Source organism: Neophocaena asiaeorientalis, unplaced genomic scaffold, assembly GCF_003031525.2.
Source record: "Neophocaena asiaeorientalis asiaeorientalis breed wild unplaced genomic scaffold, Neophocaena_asiaeorientalis_V1.1 scaffold78, whole genome shotgun sequence".
Taxonomy (NCBI): Eukaryota; Metazoa; Chordata; class Mammalia; order Artiodactyla; family Phocoenidae; genus Neophocaena; species Neophocaena asiaeorientalis.
In genome coordinates, this window is record NW_020175018.1 from 3,379,563 (window position 1) to 3,400,284 (window position 20,722).

The 20,722-nt window shown below is 45.2% G+C and overlaps 1 protein-coding gene and 1 pseudogene across 1 annotated transcript in view; both read right to left on the reverse strand.

Moving 5' to 3' along the window:
* LOC112411481 (40S ribosomal protein S12 pseudogene) overlaps positions 1-301 on the reverse strand; it is a 506-nt pseudogene extending 205 nt beyond the window's left edge.
* Positions 1-20,722, reverse strand: part of ASTN2 (astrotactin 2) — a 614,159-nt gene that overhangs the window by 385,772 nt on the left and 207,665 nt on the right. The gene's annotated exons all lie outside the window — the stretch shown is intronic.

Below are 20,722 nucleotides of genomic sequence, written 5' to 3' on the forward strand. Positions count from 1 at the left end.
CCCCCCTGTCAGTTTTACAGAGGCCTACCCATTCCCCTAGTTTCTTGCGGTCATCAATCTTAATCAGGTGGATTTGGTGCTCGGCACAAAGGGCCTCCACCAGCTTGACACATATAGGCTCATCGCTGTTGGATGTAAGCACACAGAGATGCGCTTGGCGCTTGTCTAAGGCTCTGGCAGCTTCCCGAATTCCACGTGCTAGGCCATCGTGGATGACGGCGGTCTTCAGCACCTCTTGCAGCGCAGTATTAACGTCCATTACACCTCCGGCAGCAATGCCTTCCTCGGCCAGGGCGGTGGGTTACGGTGGAGCTGAACTTTGAGTGCACCCCAGCCTCCGCCTCCGCCTCCGCGCAACGCCACGGCGGAAGAGCCCCTTTCACTCTTTAAGGAGATACGAACTTCAAAATGCTTCCTGAATCTAAACCCGGCCCAGGCCACCATCACCTCTCACCTGGATTACTGCAGTAGCCTTCTACCTGTCCTCCACACCTCCGACCTCCCTCACCTACAGTCTGTTCTCAACAAAGCAGCCACAGTGTTCCCTTTGAAAATTTGGTTAGATCATGTTTCTCTTTTTTTCAGGATCCTCCAATAGCTTTCCATTTCTTTCAGAGTAAAAGCTAAAGTTCTTCTATGACCTGGCCACCTACTGCTCCTTTCACATCCCCTCTTACAGCTCTTCTCACTTCCTACGCAGGAACACTGATCTCATCATTCTTCAAATACCCCAGGCATTCTGTGCCTCGGGGCCTTTGCACTGGTAGTTCCTTCTTCTGGGAATGTTCTTTCCCCAGATATATACACACTCATTCTCTCTTCTCATTTCAACTTATTGTTCAAATGACATATTCTTGGGAAAACCTCTCTGATTATGTTATTTAAAATTGCTACTCTCTCACCATATGACCCAGCAATCCCACTACTGGGCATATACCCAGAGAAAACTATAATTCAAAAAGACACATGCCCCCCAGTGTTCACTGCAGCACTATTTACAATAGCCACATCATGGAAGCAACCTAAAGCCCATTGACAGATGAATGGATAAAGAACACATGGCACATATATACAATGGAATATTACTGAGCCATAAAAATGAACGAAATTGGGTCATTTACAGTGATGTGGATGGACCTAGAGTCTGTCATACAGAGTGATGTAAATCAGAAAGAAAAAAACAAGTATCATGTATTAACGCATATAAATGGAATTTAGAAAAATGGTACAGATGAACCGGTTTGCAAGGCAGAAATAGAGACACAGATGTAGAGAACAAATGTATGGACACCAAGGCGGGTGGGGTGGTGATGGTGGTGGGATGAATTGGGAGATTGGAATTGACATATATACACTTACATGTATGAAATAGGTAACTTATAAGAATTTGCTATACAAAAAAAAATTGCTACTCTCACCCCACACTCCAGACCCCCTTACCCTGCTCTTTTTTAAACAGCACTTATCACCTCTAACTTACTACATGCTTTATTTATTTGTCATGTTATTGTCTGTCTCCCCCCACCCCCCGACCCCTCTCTGCTTGAATACAAGGTCCGTGATGGCAGGGGTCTTTGTTTTCTTTTCTGGAGTATACTTAGCATCTAGAGTGGTGCCTAGTAAATAGTAAATATTTGCGATAGATTGTATTTTCCAAAGATAGCCACAACACTATCTCCCATCCCACACGCACTTCTTCCAAGGTGACCTTGGCACTCTTTTCATTGAATGCTAGGCTCTCTGTCTCTTTTCCTTGAAACTGGCTTGATGTGTACGACTGCGTCAACCAATAAAGTACAGTAGAAATGATGCTCTGTGACATCCAGGGTTAGGTCATAAAATGCCATCCCATGCACCTTGCTCTCTTGGAACTCGACCACCATACTGTGTGGGAACCCAAGCAGTCCGTGGAGAGGCCCAGTTGAAGTTACTGGGTCCCTCGACCTGCAGCCCCATCTGAGCTCCCAGCTGGCAGCGAGCACCAACTTGAATGCCATCTTGAAAGTGGAGCTCCTCTCGTCCTAGGTGAACCACTCCAGCTGACTTGCATAGAATGGCTGAATCACGTGCACTGAACCTTGCCCAGTTATATACAGGTTAATGAACAAAATAACTGATCGGGAGAACAGTGTTGCCTCAGCCAGACCACCAGGACTAAACTGGAATTCTACAGTCAGGGATTTCCTGGTAGCATTGAAATCACTCCTCAAAGGCAGGTCGGATGTCAGGGCACTGGTGTGAGAGGCCCAGGCTTGGCAATATCCCGACCTCCATGCCAAGCCCACCTCTTCCTCTTCCTCTTCCTCTTCCTGGACAGGAGACAAATTCCCTCTCTGGGCCTCAGGTTCCTTGTGAGAAGGGTTAAATGAGATGACACAGTTAGAGAGTTCAGATCAGGGTGTGGTATGGGACAGTCACAAGACTAGTTTGATATTCTTTTCCTTCCATGCAGAGGTCTGGAGCCCAAAGGAAATAAGTCTTGAAAGCCTCTTTGCTTGCATGACCAGGCAGGTGCCCCTGTGGATGTGCTCACCGGGGACGGGCATGGCTGACAGTCAAGAAGGGACAGGCTCTCACCTGCCTCCGGGTCTCTGCCAGGAACACTGTTCGCCACCCTCCCTCCCTCTGCTTTTGGCTTCACTAGTGCCTGCTAATTGTTTGAGTCTCAGTAATTAATTAATTAATTAATTATTGCATCTAGAAGCCCCCATCAGCCTCCCATGGGTGGGATTTCTGCTGCGTGCCCCAGGGCACCCATCCCTTTACCATCCTGGCCAGCATCACACCAGAAGGTGAGTGCCTTCCAGCCCTCTCCTTCGCCTGCACGAGGTGAGGACAGGCACAGGGATTCTCGTGCCTTTGCTGAAGCTCCAGAGTCTACCACAGGGCCTGGCATACATAACAAGGATGTGAATAACTGGGGGAAATCTGTGTCTCTCCAGGACACAGGAGCGCCAAGGGTTAAGGCTGAATGAGGCTCCTATGTTGTAGGGGCAGGTACTCTTAAGTGGCCGTATGATGGTTTCTTCTTAGGACCCTGAGAGTCTGGGATATAACCAAGAGGTGATAGGTGGGACAGCATGACTCTACTCAGACACTGGTTAGGGGGTGAGGCTGTTCATCTCCAAGAGTCCAGACCATGCTGTGGCTGAGACCTCATCCTGGGGGGCCAGACTGCCTGCTCCTCCATCTTGGCTACGTCACTTACTAGCTGTAGGACCTCCAACAAGTTACTTAAGCTCTCTGGGCCTCAGTTTCCTCATCTGTAAAATGGGAATAATGACATCACCTACCCCAGGCATTGGAATTGCAGAGATTTCACCAATTAATATGTGTAAAGCACTCAGAACAGGGTCTGGCATAGTTTAAGTGCTAAGGAGTGTCTGTTATCAATCTGCCTGTTGAGTAGGATCTATATCCGTTCTCTACAGCAGAAAGGTCTGGGCCTCTTCCATCTCTTCAAAAATTCACATAACAAACAGGATTATAAAAATAAACTCGAGATCCAGGCCGTGTGATGAACATCTTTCAGTCCTCCAGTGCTTTTCTGGGACTAAATGCTCCAGAACTCAATTTGGAGGTAATGTCAGAGCTCTGTGTTTGCAGTGAGACTACGAGGCCCAAGCCAAACGTCTCCAGCACTGTCCTCCAAGATAACTCTCGCGCAGCCCTCTAAGGACCCCTCTACGCCCTCTTTTTGCAAAAAATGGGGAGCAAGCCCAGCCTTCGGAAACCTTCCCCATCTTGGAAGCCACCTAACACCACCTCCTTCCTCGGAGTCCGGGTTATTTCAGGAGACTAAAAAGACCACCCAGGGAGCTAATCTTTGGGCTTCACTTCTCGGGGAGGGGGTGTGGGTAGGTGGGAGAGACAGATTTTTCTTGTACAGCAGAGCGCGTGTTCCTTTTTGAAAAGTCCTAGCGGAAATAAATGTACCACTTATTGTGGGCTGCGAAGAGCCACCAGCAGGAGCTGGAGTGACACAAAAGGGGTGTTTGTGCCGGCACAAAACATTTAGCACTTTACCAAGACGTGCACAGCATATAAAAGGAGACGAAGCCTCCGTGAATCCACCAGGCAAGCGACGCGCCCTGAATGCTGGATGGCCCCTCACGCACCCCAACACACAGTCCTTCTCCTCTCCCGGGGGCCCCTGCCTCCTCTCGTGTGGAAGGGAACTCTGCGTGAGTGCAGGTGTGCAAGGCCAGGCCTCCCACTCAGGTGCTCGCCTTGTCTTCCTAAGCAGACCTGCCCCCACCCACGTTCAAGAGGACAGCTGGAAACCCGGGCATAATGAGACGAAGCATTAGAAAGTTATACATTAAAGTAAGACACTCAATAAATGTGTTTTATCCTACTCAACTGACAAGTATACAGGTGTCCCCCGCTTTTCAAAAGTTCGCTTTACGCCAGTCCGCTTTTACGAAAGACCCACATTCGTACCTCTTTTCAGTAATCGAAAGAAATCCGAAGAGGATTTTCATTTTTGCAAAAGGCGAAAAGGAAAAACAGCGTTCAGTGTTTGTTTTGCAGGGAGCCTTCTAGAAGCAGCTCGCACCTTGAGCAGTGAGACAGGCACCACCAAGCTCCTTATGTTGGAACTACGCTCAGCATCTCAGCATCAAGCCGCCAGAGCTTTGAACTGTGACTGTGAGCATCTGTGATTTATTCTCTGCATCCGTTAGCAACATGTGTCCTAAGGTGATCGCTTCTTCACTTTACACCATTTCAGCTTATGAAAGGTTTCATAGGAATGCTCTACTTTTGGACAGCAGGGGAGACCTGTGCCTTCATAACAACCTGGAAGGTGAGGCTCAAATTCAGCTTCCTTGGAAGAGGAGGTGGTACCTCACCATTCACAATGCCCAGAGCATCCAGAGGCATGGGCAAGGGAACGTGGAACTGAGTGTGTGCCCAGTCTTTTTTGCTTTAAGGGTCTAGGAATCACACGTCCTCGTGAGGAGACATGCAGGAAATACTATCTGCCCTTGAACTTAAACCTGTCTCTCTAGAGCTTTCTTTCATCCTTTACAGCTTTTCACTCCCATCCATCACAGGCACACAGAAAAAGCAGATCTCTGTTCTCCACTGACCAGCCAACCCTCAGATGTCGGCCAAAGTCCAGGGGACACCTCCTGTATGGCTGGCTCTGCTCGGAATGCTGGGGATAACCAGGGGAGGCTGCAGGGACCCTGCCCCCACAGAGCTCACAGGCGACACAAGGAGACGGCCTGCCAGGCCCACGTGAGCTAACTCAATAACACACATGATAAGGATCAAAGTGAATGATGTGTAAAGCAGACACATCTGGGAGCAAATCCTGGGATGTCAGCCCACAAAGGGACGAAAGGAAGCTTTTTGTTCAATGTTAAAAAAAAAAAAAACTAGCAGCAAAACATTCTATTCAAGCTATAATTTTTCTGGGATCTGGGTATAGAAAAATGAAGAAAGCAGAGCTGCTCTCTTGGATTGAAGCAGGTGGGGGCAGGACATGGATGCAACCAGACTCTTCCCTCTCTTTTCTCTCTGGTGAGCAGAGGACCCCAGTTGCCTCTCCACCTTACAATATCAGGTGTCTGGGCAGCCCCATCCTTAATACTGTTGCTCTAGTACAACCTCTTCACTTACAGGAAGAATGATTTGCTTGCATGCCCATCCCTCCCCCATGCCCCCCTCCCCGCACCACCACCCCTTCCTGCCATAGACTGTCAGCTTCTAGGAGATGCACCTTGGACCTTGTTCCTTTTTATACACCAGAGTCTGGCATATAGTGGTCGCTTAGGGAGTGTGTTGAAATGGATCAAAGGAGAGATGCCAGCACAGAATCCGAATGTGGAGGGTCTTATGTGAGGTCATTCAGTTAGTGGGATGCTTGAAATCCTTTTTAGAAAAGTAAAGAAAATCTTGAGAAAGAAAAACAGACCTGGAGGAATCAGGCTCCCACATATATACAATGGAATATTACTCAGCCATGAAAAGGAACAGAATTGGGTCATTTATAGTGATATGGATGAACCTAGAGTCTGTCATACAGAGTGAAGTAAGTCAGAAAGAGAAAAACAAATACCATATGCTAACACCTATATATGGAATCTAAAAAACAAACAAAAAATATGGTCATGAAGAACCTAGGGGCAAGACGGGAATAAAAATGCAGACCTACTAGAGAATGGACTTGGGGAGGGGGAAGGGCAAGCTGGGACAAAGTGAGAGAGTGGCATGGACATATATACACTACCAAATGTAAAATAGATAGCTAGTGGGAAGTAGCCTCATAGCACAGGGAGATCAGCTCGGTGTTTTGTGACCCCCTAGAGGGGTGGGATAGGCAGGGTGGGAGGGAGTGAGACGCAAGAGGGAAGAGATATGGGGATATATGTATAACTGATTCATTTTGTTATAAAGCAGAAACTAACATACCATTTTAAAGCAATTATACTCCAATTAAGATGTTAAAAAAAAAAAGTAACGAAAAAATATAGGTGAGAATTCTCAGGAAAGACAGAAACTGGAGCGAAAAAAGGATCAGTAAGGAGCTAAAAATACCTTCAAGTGAGAGCCTTATTATCATATCAATAAATATAACAATATCTATAAACCTGAAAATTTCTCTGCTTGGTATTTTTCTATTTCATTTCTCTGTTAGCGTTTCTTCATTAATCTTCTTACTGACTTAAAGTAACAAGTGCTAACAATTACTAAACAACTATTAAATATTGTTTACATTCTTTAAGAGCATTGCTTGCATTTTCTCATCTAACACTCAGAACAACCCTTTAAGCTGTACTATGATTCCCTTTACATAAATGAGAAAATTGAGAACTCAGAGAGGTTAAGAGGCTTGTTCATGATCATTCGGCCGCGAAGTGGAGAAATGTGCCTTGGAACCCGGGGTATGCATTCACTGACTGTTTCATAAGAGTAGGTGATAGATTCCGTAATTTGAGGACCAGTGCCCTTCTCCTTGGCCCTGTGGTCACAGAGCTGGGTAATGTATTGCTCTCACTGCTGCTTAGAGCCTGGAGGTTGGAGTTACCTAAGTTCCAGGCTTTCTTCGGGGCCCAAAAGATACCTCAGCCTTTAGTCTGGGTCCCTAAGAGCACCAGAGAGTGAGCTGCAGCCCCACACAAAGGTCTCTGGGCAGGCTCCAAGTAGTGACAGCGCGCCCAAAGCCCAGACCCAAGAAAATCTTCCAACCTCTGTTTTGGAGTGTGTGCTTCGTCTAGAAAAGCAGGCCTGCCTTCACAGGCTTTCCCACTGGTGTTACACACGGCTAAATAGGGGCCGTATTTCACCCTAGAAATGGCGGCATTTCAGGAGCAGAGTGTGATTAAGAAAGACGGATGGTAGGCAATATCCTTTACCAACACCTGTACTGTGCGCAGGGATCTATTTGGCAGAAAGGAACTTTGTAAGAGTAAGACTAGAAAACAAAATGTGGTGGGGGTGGTGAGGAATGGCAGGGGAGGGAAGAAGGAGGGTGATACCGAGGTGAAGAGGTACGCACTACAGAAAAATGCTGGGCTGCAGGAGGAGCTTCTGCCCCAGCTCTGCCACGAACTGACAGAGAAGGTTGGGGCAAGCCTTCCCCTCGCTGGCCTCAGTTTCCCCATCAAACCCCTCAGAGGTCTTGTCTTGCTCAGATACCCAAGGCTGTAGGAGGCACTGTTTGGAGGCGACCACACCCAACGACAGACTAGGCTGATCTCAGCCTCGAGGACACCGGAACTGAGTACTTAGCCACGTGATGACGGCATCAGCCCTCCCCCCACCCCCTTTTTTGAGAGGCAGGGACCTCTGGCTGTGGAACTTCAAAACTACAGCATGAAGGTGTGCAGGCTCAGGGAACGGACACTGGCTATGGGGCTGGATGGACCTTCGTCCCAGTGTTTCTACAGATCATGTGGGTTAATAAATTTGCCTTTCTTTGTTTTTTTTGGCCTCGCCTCACAGCATGTCGGGTCTTAGTTCCCCGACCAGGGATCGGACCTGTGCCCCCTGCAGTGGAAGCATGGAGTCCAAACCACTGGACCACCGGCGAATTCCCTAGGTTAGTAAATTTGGAGTTAACAACTTCAAAAAGGGAAAGAAAGATGAAAGGCACTAGGATAAGACAAAAAGAGACTTTAGAGTTAAGTGGACTAGGGGAGGGGTACCCACCCCTACACTTGTTTGCTTTGTAAGCTCAGGAAAGTCGCAGTTCTCCAAGCCGGCCTTTTTCCTCTTTCCTCGTCTGGAAGATGGGGATAAAGACCACCCCACAGAGCTATTACGAATATTAAATGGATTAACGGTTTGTAAATTCTTAGCACAGAGCCTGACATAAAAATAAATGACTTTTTGTTGTAATAGTAAATGGGAGTGTTTTATTAATTTTTCAGATTTTTCATCATTAGTGTATAGGAATGCCAGAGATTTCTGTGCATTGATTTTGTATCCTGCTACTTTACCAAATTTATTGATTAGCTCTAGTAGTTTTCTGGTAGCATCTTTAGGATTCTCTGTGTAGAGTATCATGTCACCTGCAAACAGTGACAGCTTTACTTCTTTTTTTCCGATCTGGATTCCTTTTATTTCTTTTTCTTCTCTGACTGCTGTGGCAAAAACTTCCAAAACTATGCTGAATAATAGTGGTGAAGGTGGGCAACCTTGTCTTGTTCCTGATCTTAGTGGAAATGGTTTCAGTTTTTCACCATTGAGGACGATGTTGGCTGTGGGTTTGAGCAAGACGGGAATAAAGATGCAAACCTTCTAGAAAATGGACTTGAAGATACAGGGAGGGGTAGGGGTAAGCTGGGACAAAGTGAGAGAGTGGCATGGACATACATACACTACCAAAGGTAAAATAGATAGCTAGTGGGAAGCAGCCGCATAGCACAAGGAGATCAGCTCGGTGCTTTGTGACCCCCTAGAGGGGTGGGCTAGGGAGGGTGGGAGGGAGGGAGACGCAAGAGGGAAGAGATATGGGGATATATGTATATGTATAACTGATTCACTTCGTTATAAAGCAGAAAGTAACACACCATTGTAAAGCAATTATACTCCAATAAAAACGTTAAAAAATAAAATAAAATAAAATAAAAGACTTGATAAACAGAGGCTATCACCTACATACTCCTCCTCCCCGTTAAAAACATCATCGTCATCACCGTCGCCATCCTCAGCCTGGATAAGGAAGCTTTCTCTTTTTATTTTGGTGGTTTCACTTCTCTAAAGGCTCTCGCAGAGCAGACGGAGAGCCGTGTTCTTTGTGGCCCCATAGGGAAGCTAGGATCAACAGGACGTGGGGAAAAGGCGCCGTGTAACTGCACACACTGGGCACACTCTGTTCTGCTTGTTCAAAGCAGCCACTGTTTTCTTGTTTTAGAGACTGCGTATATAGAACTGAAAACATAATCATATCATGTGTGACATTATACATGCATTACACAATAATGACATATGCATGTACAAAGTGGATTCAAGAGACCTGGGTGAAGTAATGGAACCAGACACAAACATCTGGGCGATGTGTACTCTACACATAGGGAATAGTGAGGCCAAAAGCTTGGAGTGCTAGAAGGAGAAGAAGCAGGCCAGGGATGGAGGGAGTGAGTGAGGGCGTGGTAGGAAATAGCAGAAGTCAGCAGAGGCCAGCTCAGAAAGGGTTGATAGTGGAAAGGATGTTGGATTCATTCTAAGTATGCTTAGATGGTTAATGTCATCGGTGGTGGCATTGGAGCAGGGGGTGGTATGATATGATTTTTATTTTAAATGATAATTTCAGCTGTTATGTGGAAAATGGACTTGGTGGGGATGAGCAAGGCAGGGGAGCAGACACCAGTCTTGAGGCTCTGCCGTGTCCCAGGTGAGGGATGATACTGGCTTGAACTCGGAGGTCAACTGAGGGTGTTGAAACAGTTTTGAATAATGGATATATCTTCAAGGTGGGTATATTTTAAGGTAGATGTACTTTAAAGGTATATTCTCAAAACAGGATCTGCTGACAGTTTGGACGTGGACATGAGAGGCAGAACTAGTCAAGGATAACTCCAAGTGTTTGCGCCTGAGTAATAGGGCACGTGGGCGCCGGTGCCTTTTCCAGGATGGGCCAGACTGTGGGAAGAGCAGGTGGAGGACATAATGAGTTCAGTTCCAGACATTCAACGTTTGAGATGCCCATTAACCATTCAAATGGAGGCATTTATGAGGTTGGGGCTGAGCTATGTGGCATTTAAAACCAGGGCGCTGAATGAAATCAGTGTGGGAGGGAGAAGGTGAGGAGTGTGCTGGGGTGAAGCAGGGAGGATCCAGCAGAGGCCAGTGTGTCAGAGCTGCCTATGAGAATCAGGAGAGAGTGTTGTCTTAGGGTAAAGAAGATGTTTCTGACAGGAAGGAGTGACTAGCTATGTTACACAAAAAGGTCCAGGAAATAGAGACTGAGAAATGGTCATTGAAATTTGGCAAGACGAAGGTCACTTGGGGACATTGACAATGAGATTTGAGCGTGTTGCTGGGAGGGAAGGGGTGGGGTGAGAGACCGGTGGAAGCGGATTCAAGAGAGAAGGAAGGTGAGACACTGGAGGTGGTGAATACAGGTAACTCTTTAGAGGGGTTGTGCTATAAGAAGAGGGCAGAGAATTGGAGCGGAGCCCAATACCTATGGAGGGGTTAAGGAAAGGGTTCGGTTTTGTTTTGTAAAATGAGAGATCTGAAAACACGTTCATATTGATGGACATGATCCAGGAGAGGGGAGAAACTGCAAAGGCAAAGCCTACAATGGCGGAAAGGGAGCCCAGTGCCTGAGTTCAGGGACAGTCCAAATTCTGTGGGACCTGCGCTGATGCAATCCAAAGAGGCTTCTTTTGAGAAAAATAATTCAAAATCATGAATTCAAAATCAGTTATGGACATGAATATTTACTTAGTCCGAGAAGAGAAATCATAGCAAATCAACAACACTTTAAAGATGCCCGTATCTTTCTTCTGAGATCTCTTTAGGCCGGGATTTCTCAGTCTGCACAAGATTGACATTTTGGGCCAAATAGTTCTTTGTTGGAGGGGGCTGTCCTGTGCATTGTAGGATGTTTAGCGGAATCTCTGATGTGTACCCACTAGATGCCAGTAGCAGCCATCCCCCAATTTTGACAACTCACGATGTCTGAGACATTGCCCTCCACCACCTTGAGAACCATATGCTTTAGATAATTTACTTGAAATGCTTACATACAACAGTATGTATACACGGTCACAATCTCCACCTCAAGTATCTACAAACCCTAGAAACCTCTAGCACTGACAGGCGCCAGGCAAATAAAGGTCTCTGAAGCTTAGGCTCCCTTTGCTTCTGATAAACCCACCTCTGCTTGGGCTGAGGGCTTGCACTTAGATTGGAGCAGGGAGAACACCCACCACAAAAGAAGGCAAACACATCCTTTATCCAGATTCACCAATTTGTAACATTTTGACACATTTGTTTTCTTCCTCCCTCCCTCTCTCTCTCTCTCTCTCTCTCTCCCTCTCTCTCTCTCTCTCTCTCTCTTTCTCCCACACACACACACACACACATATTGTTATCTATTTTCCTGAGCTATTACAATAGTTTTCAGACATCATGCCTCTTTACCCTTAATGTTTCACTGCGTATTTCCTAAAAACAAGAATAGCCTCAGAATAGTTGTCAACTTCAGGAAATTGCACACGGATATGATACTTCTGTCAAATCTAACTTCCATACTCTAATGTTTTTCAATTGACCCAATTATGTCCTTTATAATTGTCTTTTCCATTTTCCATCCAGTACAGGTGAAACAGGAGGGATGGGGGCAGGGCACACAACCTCTGAAAGAATGACATAGCCCGAGGACATGACATAAACTGATTAGAACCAAATGGGTCCAAGACGGCGGACAAATCGACTTCCACCAGACCTTGAGCCTCAGTATATGCTCACTGTAATACATCAGGAAGTTGAATGACACATCCACAGGCGCCACGACAGGTCCAAGGCCGACCATAAGGATCAAAAAGTGGGCGGTGGCCCAACTCCTGGAAATCCCCGCCCCTTCCTGAACTAGCTGGAATACTCCTCCCACTCATCAGCCTATGAAATGACCCACCCCTATAAAAACTGACAACCCCATACCCTGGTGCCTTTCTCACCTTCTGAGATGGCCCACACTCTGTCTGGGGAGTGTGTTTCTCTCTAAATAATTCCACTTCTTACCTATCACTTTGTCTCTCACTGAATTCTTTCTGCGATGAGACATCAAGAACCTGAGCTTCATTAAGTCCTGAAACCAGGCCACGTGTGATCTCAGTTGGAAGACAGTGGGTTTTGGTTGGATTCAAGCCCCGGCCGCATGGGTTCAAGTCCCAACCTGGGTTTAGGCTGGGTTCGAGTCCCGGCACAGGGATTCGAGTCCCAATCTGAGGTGCACGGTTTCACAGGACCTGTTCCAAGACCATATATTACATGTAGTTCTCATGTTTCTTTAGTCTCTTTTTATCTGGAATCTCAGTTTGTGTTTGTCTTTCATGCCAGTGACACTTTTGAAGAATAAAGGCCAGTTTCTTTCCTTTAATGTTCAATAATAAACTATTTGGTATTTGGTAATTTATACATGTTTATATTTTAATAATAAAATGTTTTGAATCTGCAAAAAAATAAATAAATAAAAGAAAAGAAGGCAAGACGGAGTTTAGGGTATAGATACCAGTAAACTGATAGACTAGAATCTTCTCATTACTTGTGTTTTCTCAGTCCCATAAAAAGCAAGGGCCTCCACTAAGAGCGTGATGGCAGGAGGCTGTGTTAGAGTTTTGCAAGAAGGGGAGGAATGAGGTAGTCACTCTGCAGAGTAAGAGAGTGAGTGGACTAGGGTTCCTGTAAGCCTTGTAATGGACTGGAAGTGGGACAGAGAAAGAAGACCAGTCCCGGCGGCTCGAGGATGGGATGGGTGCCTTCTAAGTTAGTGCACGCCGCATTGCCAGAGCAATGTGCCCTGTAATAGGCATTCAAGCTGCACAGACCACAGGATCAGACTAGGCCTTCTAGTTCTGGGATTCTGTGATTATAGAGCAAAGCAACCCGATGCCCTAGACTTTACCATGCAGAATTACTCCGTGGCACCTTCACTCACAAGAGCATAAGATCAGTCCCATAAATAACGGTTGTGATGGCTGAGCACACCGGCCCTGAGTGGGGGCTTTCCAGGCCTCATCTCATTCAATACTCTCAGCAAGATAAGAGAATTCTAGAAAGTGTGAGTCATGTATCCACTGTCACACAGCTGGTAGAGATGGTGTGACCCAAATCGAGGAACATTCTACAAAATGCCTGACCAGTATTCCTCATGACTGTCAAGGTCAAAAAACAGAACAAAACCCAAGTAAAGACTGAGAAACCGTCTCAGACCAGAGGAGACTGAGGAGACATGATAACTCAATGCCATGTTATATCTTGGATTGGATTCTGGAACAGAAAGAGAGTATTACTGGAAAAACTGGTGAAATTCAAATGAAGTCTCGGGCTTCATGAAGAGTGAGGTACCCACGTTGGTTTCTTAGTTCTGACTCACGGTAAGATGTTAACATTAGAGGAAAATAGGTGAGGTGCCAATGAACACTCTGGGTATTATCTTTGCAATCTTTCTGTAAATCTAAAATGAGTTCAAAATAAAAACTTCCCTAGAAACAACAATAACAGCAGTAGTAGTAGCTGCAGCAGCAACAAAAACAAAGATGTGACTAATTCCCAGGCATTCTGCCTCCAGGAGCTTTGCTTGTCTGTGATGTTCCGGCCACTGGGATCTGGAGGTAGTCATCCTGTCTTCAACATGACGTGTCTAAGGCCTCTGCTTTCTGCTTTTATGCCGACACGTGTCCTCCAGCCGAGAGGCAGCCTGGTACAGTGCAAAGGGATGACTCTGAATCCAGGCAAAAGCTGGTTCAGCATCAGCCCCCCTATTAACTAACCATGTGTCTGTAGAGAAATCACTTTGCACCTCAAACCTTCGGTTTCCTGCATCTGTAAACTGCAGCCCATACATAATCTCTCCCTGACCCAGGCTTCACGTGAGACTCCAAATGGAAACCGAGAAAAGCACAACACTTGGCACGCAGTAGGTGCTCAATAAACATGAGGTCAGGCTTCTTTCTTAAGAGCTCAGAACCAAGAGCAAACCCGGCCTCTTTCTTTCTGACCAGAACCTTTCATGTCTGATTTATAGGCTGGTTTAGGTAGCTGAATTTTAAATAATTCATAGCCTTGCTGTTAATATTTGTAGTTGTTGAATTCCTCTAATAAAACATTTAGGGATTTCTTTCCTCCCTGAAGTGTATTTCGCCCGGAGAATGACATGTTTTCTGAAATCTAGGACTTGGCTGCCCTCTCTTTACTTTCCTTTCTGCAGCTAATCCTGTCTCTTGCTGTGGCAGGGGTGAGAGATGCCAGTTTGGGTTTTGCTAAGTAGCTATGGGTGTGCAAAAAATAGGGGCATCAATTCAACTGCGGCTGCGGCTTGGGAGGTGGGATCACCTTATTAGGACCTGTGTGGTGGTTATGAATCGACTTCTTATTAGAGCTGAGTTTGAACTCAGATTTGCCATGTCCTTACTGTGTGAGCTCATACAGGTAACCTAACCTTTCTGTGCCTTTGTTTTCTCGTGTACAAAAATGGGAACGATAACACTCTTGGTTACTTTGCCTGGCATGCTTCTGGGTCCTCAAGTTCTGCCTGTACCCATAGAACCTGCCTTACCTAATCTTTCCCAGCCTCAGCCCCTGCCTCGTGCATTGGATGTGACAAACAGACTCCCCATTTATTCCTTTTTCTTCTCACTTTGGTTTGGGCCATTTCCATGAGAACCCCAGTCTCTTTCTTGGACAAAACCCTGCCGGCTTTGTCATTTCTCAGTTGCCCTAAATTTGCGCGAAGGGACGGATGATTCGAGCATGCTGTGTCATTTTCTTAAGGAGGCTCTGGCTCCCTCTCAGAGATGCAGGAGAGTCTGAAACACAAGGCAAGCTTCACAGGTGCCAACTGTATTGTTCAACGAATACACTCCCCTTTACAGCACTTATATTTCATTCTCTACTGCCAGAATGGAGACACATGCTGTGTTTCTGTATTCGTAATTGGGGAAGAACAGATGGGAGAGATGCAGTTGGAAGTAATGCTGTCATTAAAATAATCTATACTGCTCGTAACTCTCTGGCATGTGCAAGAAGGTGAGTGGAGCCACGTGGACCAAGTGTCTTCACATCCATTCCTCGGGGAAATTATGGGTGGTTTGTGCTTTGGTAATATCCACATTCCCTCATGGCATACCTCTGTGGGTGCACCTCTACCTCCGGGGCCCCGAAGACAAGAATAGGAGCAGATTGGTGGAAATATTTCCTTAGGTGGGGTGGGCATTCTGGAGAAGAACAGCACAGGCAAAGGTGCAGAGTCTGGACAATCGGGGGTGTTTTCAATTACTAGTAAGAAGAGCAGCCTGGCTGGGGTGGAGATCCTTTTAGGGAAGGCTTGGGGAATGTGGCTGGAAGAAGACCATGGGCCGTGGTGATGAGGTTCTTAATGCCAAGAAATGTTGAATGAGAATCCCTAAGGTTGGTACCAAGAGCCCTGGCCTGGGAGTCAGGCTCAGTTCGGGCTGTTACTAACTAACTATGTGAACGTGGGAAAGACATGTCTTTCTTGGGCCTCCGTTCTTCATCTGCAAAGGGGAGTATATTCTTTGATGATCTTTAGTAGTTTGAAGGACAGTAGCTCCGAACTTCAGCGGGACACAACTAATTCCTGAGTCTTTATTCTCTTCTGGCCGTGAAGGTCAAGTTTAAACTAAGGTTATCCCAGTCCCTATTGTTTTATAATAATAATAATAATAAGACAATAAGGCTCCCTGTTACTGAGGGCCTACTTTGTGCCAGGCACTGTAAAATTCTTTATTATGTGTCTTGATCATCAGAAGCCCATCACGCAGAGGTTATCACCCCTTCACATCTGGAGCTCAGAGGTAAGAGGACGTACTTGTGTCATCCAGGGCTGAGTGGCAGGGCCAAGAGTCATGCCTGCCTTGGTAGCTGCTCTATTCTCGCCAGTCCCATTGCCACGACAAAATGGCACCTCCTAAAGCAAAGAACACTGTGGAAATCTTTAACGTCCACTGGCTAATTTCATCCTTTCCACTGCCCTTCAAGGGAGATCCTGGGATCTCTGTTCTATAGATGAGTACACTATGGTTCTGTAAAAAGAAATCACTAGTCCAATGTCATAAAACCAGCCTGTGACACAGTGGGGCTTCGGCTTCACACTGGCCCCGCATAAAGGCTCTGGATGCTACCTTAGGTGTTTCTGCGCTCAAATTCACACAGGTGGAGCCTGGAATTAGGGATCAGATCCACAATCTCTTCCCCCAAAGTCTGGGATGTTCTTTGCAAACTTTTTTCTCAAGGAGGCGCCATGCTGCCAGACTTCCAAACTGCCCTCTCCAGCCCTGGGAAGCATTCTTTCTGCAGACACGTCAATGCCATTGTCACAAGGGGAACATCTGGGCGGATACCTTTGAAAGTCTGCCGCAGCCTTAGACTTGCTAGAAGGCCAAGGATTCCCTGTAGCTGTGACCAACCTCTTCCCTGGGGACAAGGCTTTTGACCACTTGACCGGCATGTCGACTCAAGCTTTAGAAGGTGATTTTTCACCATATTCTTCAGAGGGTCACCTTATTTCTACACACTGGAGTTTCATACTGTTACCTCTCCCCACTATCAATGGGGCACCACCAATGAAAAGAGCTGGTGAAGCTCTCTGGACATCACTTTAGGGCATCTGAGCTTGGAAGTTGGGAGGGAGGAGGGGAAGTTGACTGAGTAGCTGTTTTATACAAATCATCTCAAAAATATCCAATCACAGCCCTGCAAGGTAGGTACTGCATTACTATCCCCATTTCATAGATGAGAAAATTAAATTTAGAAAGGTTTATTAAATGACTTGCCCAAGACATATGGTAAGTGATAGAAACAAGGTTTGAATCCAGGTCTTTTGTTTTTCTGACATCAAAAACCTGTAGCCTTTTTGGCTGTACCACATGACCTCTGATGCTAAGAAAACACAGATTTGGCCCTCATCTGTCTCACCTCCACTCTCACCTTTCTCATTGATCCAAGATTTCTCACTACCTTGGGAAATGCCATCGTTCCAGCCATTTGGTCAACAAAAGTGCTAATTTCTCTTGGAAGATATTTCCCTGGCCATTTTTTGCTTAAGGAACAAGGATGTCAATTTTGGACTCCTGTGTGTTGCAAAGACCCCAGTGATGACCACGTTCTTGCCACCCACAGTCTTTGCACATGCTGTTCCCTCTGTCTGAAATGCTTTTCCCTCACCGCTTTCCCTCTTTAACCCTGCTCACCATTTAGATCTCAGATCCATTGTGACTTTCTCAAGAAGCTGCCCTGAACCCATGTTGAGGTCAGCCCCCTCCCCTCCCAATGAACTCTCAGAGCATTGCACTACTTTATTCTCTGGCACATAGCTCAGTTTCCAAGTATTGGTTAATTGGTGAGTTATTGGGCTTATGCCAGCCTCTTCCACTAGACCATAAGCTCTAAGAGGGCAGAGAGCACATTTACTTGGATCACTACTGAGTCCTCAATTCCAATCACAGGGCTTGGAAGATAGTAGATGCTCAATGAGCATTTCTGAACGAATGCAAGGATGCATTAAAGTACAGGATGCTAAAATGCCTGGGTCTGGAGACAACAGAATTTCCTAACTTGTGCATTAAAGAGGCATAGCTTTCTCTTTGTGGCTAGTTAGAAATACAGAATTTCTGGCTCCATCCCAAACCTTTCTGAATCAGAATCCGCATTTTAACATGATCCTCAGATGATCCCTATGCATATTGATGACTGATCAGCACTGCAAAGGAGAAAGGAAGGTAGAAGGGAAGGCTGTGGCAGCCCAAGGTAATAAATCAGTTAATTGGTTCACCAATTAATTTGGTAAAATTATCTGAGCGCCAACTATGTGCTTAGTACTACACTGGGCCCTGTGACTCTGGCGTGAACACACTAGATATGATGCCTGCCTTTAGAGAACACCTTATACCTGCCTGGATGGGCAAGTCATCTAGAGCTACCAAAGCAGAGTGAGGAGATGCTTATTGATCTAGGTGCAGGAGGGCTTCCTACAGGTGGTGACTGGGAGTGGTGGGTAGAGAGGGCAACTTCATACTCAATGGAGCTTCTTGTCACATGTCACCAGGCTAGAGGCTGACAGATGGCTTGGGAGGTTCTTGCAATAATCCAGGCTAGAAACGCAAGCTGGTCTTTATTCCCCTGTAGAGTCTCTCCTCCACTCTCTCCTGTAAGCCTTTCTACAAAACCTGTGAATCAAGTAATGGCCAAATCCCATGAGAGCCTCCCCTGTTCTTTTCTTATTTACATTCTGCCTCCAAATGTCAATTTCCCACCTTCTTCTTGACTCCCTCTATGTTTTCTTCCCTCTTCCACCAATGCTTTTCCTAGCATTCCTCTAATATATCCATTATGTGGACTATAATGTAGCCATTAGAAATTATGTTTACAAAGACTGTGTGATAGCACGGAACACACTGAGGCTATAACAGGAAGTAGGGTGAAAAACCATATAGGCATATCATTACAAGTCGTATAAAAATAAAAACACTATGTATTGTTAAAAAAAAAACTCGAGAAGTATCAACCAATATTTACGTTTGCATGGGGACTTAAAAATACTTATTTAAATTTTCTCTGTTTTTCATTTTTTATGACTTGGGAATGTCTTTTATAAATAAAAAAAAAATAAATACCACAAATTAAAAACTGCTGTCATTTATTTACTATGTCATTTTGGGCAAGTTTGTTAATTTCCCTGAGCCTCAGTTTTCTCATCTCTAAAATGGGGCCAAGAATTGTGCTCCCCACACGGGGTGTTTTCAGATAGTGTTCATTGAGCCTGGCAGGACAGAAAAGACTAAAACCACAGCAGTATCATTGTTGTGATCAGTTCACAGCTTAACTGTTCAGTGCAGGTTGGGATCAAAGAACAGGATGAGTCTGATGAGGTAGGGACAGAGGTTGGAGACAGGAGGTCACTGTGTGGGAGTCCTGAACTTTGGAATTAATTTTATTCTTAATTGGCTGTATGACCTGGGTAATTTCTGTACCATCTCTGGGCTTCTGTTTCCCCAAATGTTTAAGAGGAACACAGCCTTCATGATCAACAGAACTTCCTGTTATAGGTCAAAAAGACACTATCTCAATTCCCCTGGAATTCACACCATGAATGCTTTAACAGTCCTAAAAATTCTGTTGGGCAGATACTGCAACCTCTTTCAAATGTCTCTTAGTCCTCTGAGGTGTGCTGGCCTATGAATAAAGGTCCATCTCTGTTAAGGTCAGGAGGCCTCATACTTGCTTTCAAAGAGCTACAAGGCCCCTCCTCCCCTGCTAACCACAGAGCAGTTCTTAGAGTTGCTTAGATTCTGTCCATTGTTTTTAAAAAATGCCACATTAAATTAACACAACGTTGTAAATCAATTATACTTCAATAAATTTTTTGTAAAAAGATCATGAAAAAGATATCCCATGCTCTTGGATTGGAAGAATTAATATTGTTAAAGTGGCCATACTACCCAAAGCAATCTACAGATTTAATGCAATCCCTATCAAATTACCCATGACATTTGTCACAGAACCTAGAACAAATAATCCTTAAATTTGTACGGAACCTTAAAAGATCCAGAATTGCGAAAGCAATCTTGAGGAAAAAGAACAAAGCAGGAGGCATAACCCTCCCAGATGTCAGACAATACTACAAAGCTACTGTAATCAAAACAGCATGGTACTGGCACAAAAACAGACACATGGATAAATGCAACATAACAGAGAGCCCAGAAATAAACCCACACATCTACAGTCAATTAATCTTCAACAAAGGAGGCAAGAATATACAATGGAGAAAAGACAGGCTCTTCAGCAAGTAGTGTTGAGAATGTTGAACAGCTGCACGCAAGTCAATGAAGTTAGAATACACACTCATACCATACACACACACACACACACACACACACACAAACACACACAAAAAAACCTCAAAATGGCTTAAAGATGTAAATATAAGACATAATATTATAAAAATCCTAGAAGAGAACATAGGCAAAACAGTCTTTGACATAACAATGTTTTCTTAGGTCAGTCTCCCAAGGTAATAGAAATAAAAGCAAAAATAAACAAATGGGACCTAATCAAACTTATAAGCTTTTGCAGAGCAAAGGAAACCATAAACAAAATGAAAAGACAACCAACAGACTGGGGGAAAATATTTGCAAATTATGCTACTAAGAAGGGCTTAATTTCCAAAATATACAAACAGCTCATACAACTCAATAACAGAAAAACAAACAACCCAATAAAAAAATGGGCAGAAGATCTAGATAGGCATTTCTCCAAAGAGGACATATAGATGGTCAACAGGCCCATGAAAAGATGCTCATCATTGCTAATTATTAGAGAAAACGCAAATCAAAACCCCAACGAGGTATCACCTCACACTAGTCAGAATGGCCATCATTAAAACGTCTACAAATTATAAATGCTGGAGAGGGTGTGGAGAAAAGGGACCCCGCCTGCACTATTGGTGGGAATGTAAACTGGTGCAGCCACTATGGAAAACAGTATGGAGCTTCCTCAAAAAACTAAAAATAGAGTTGCCATA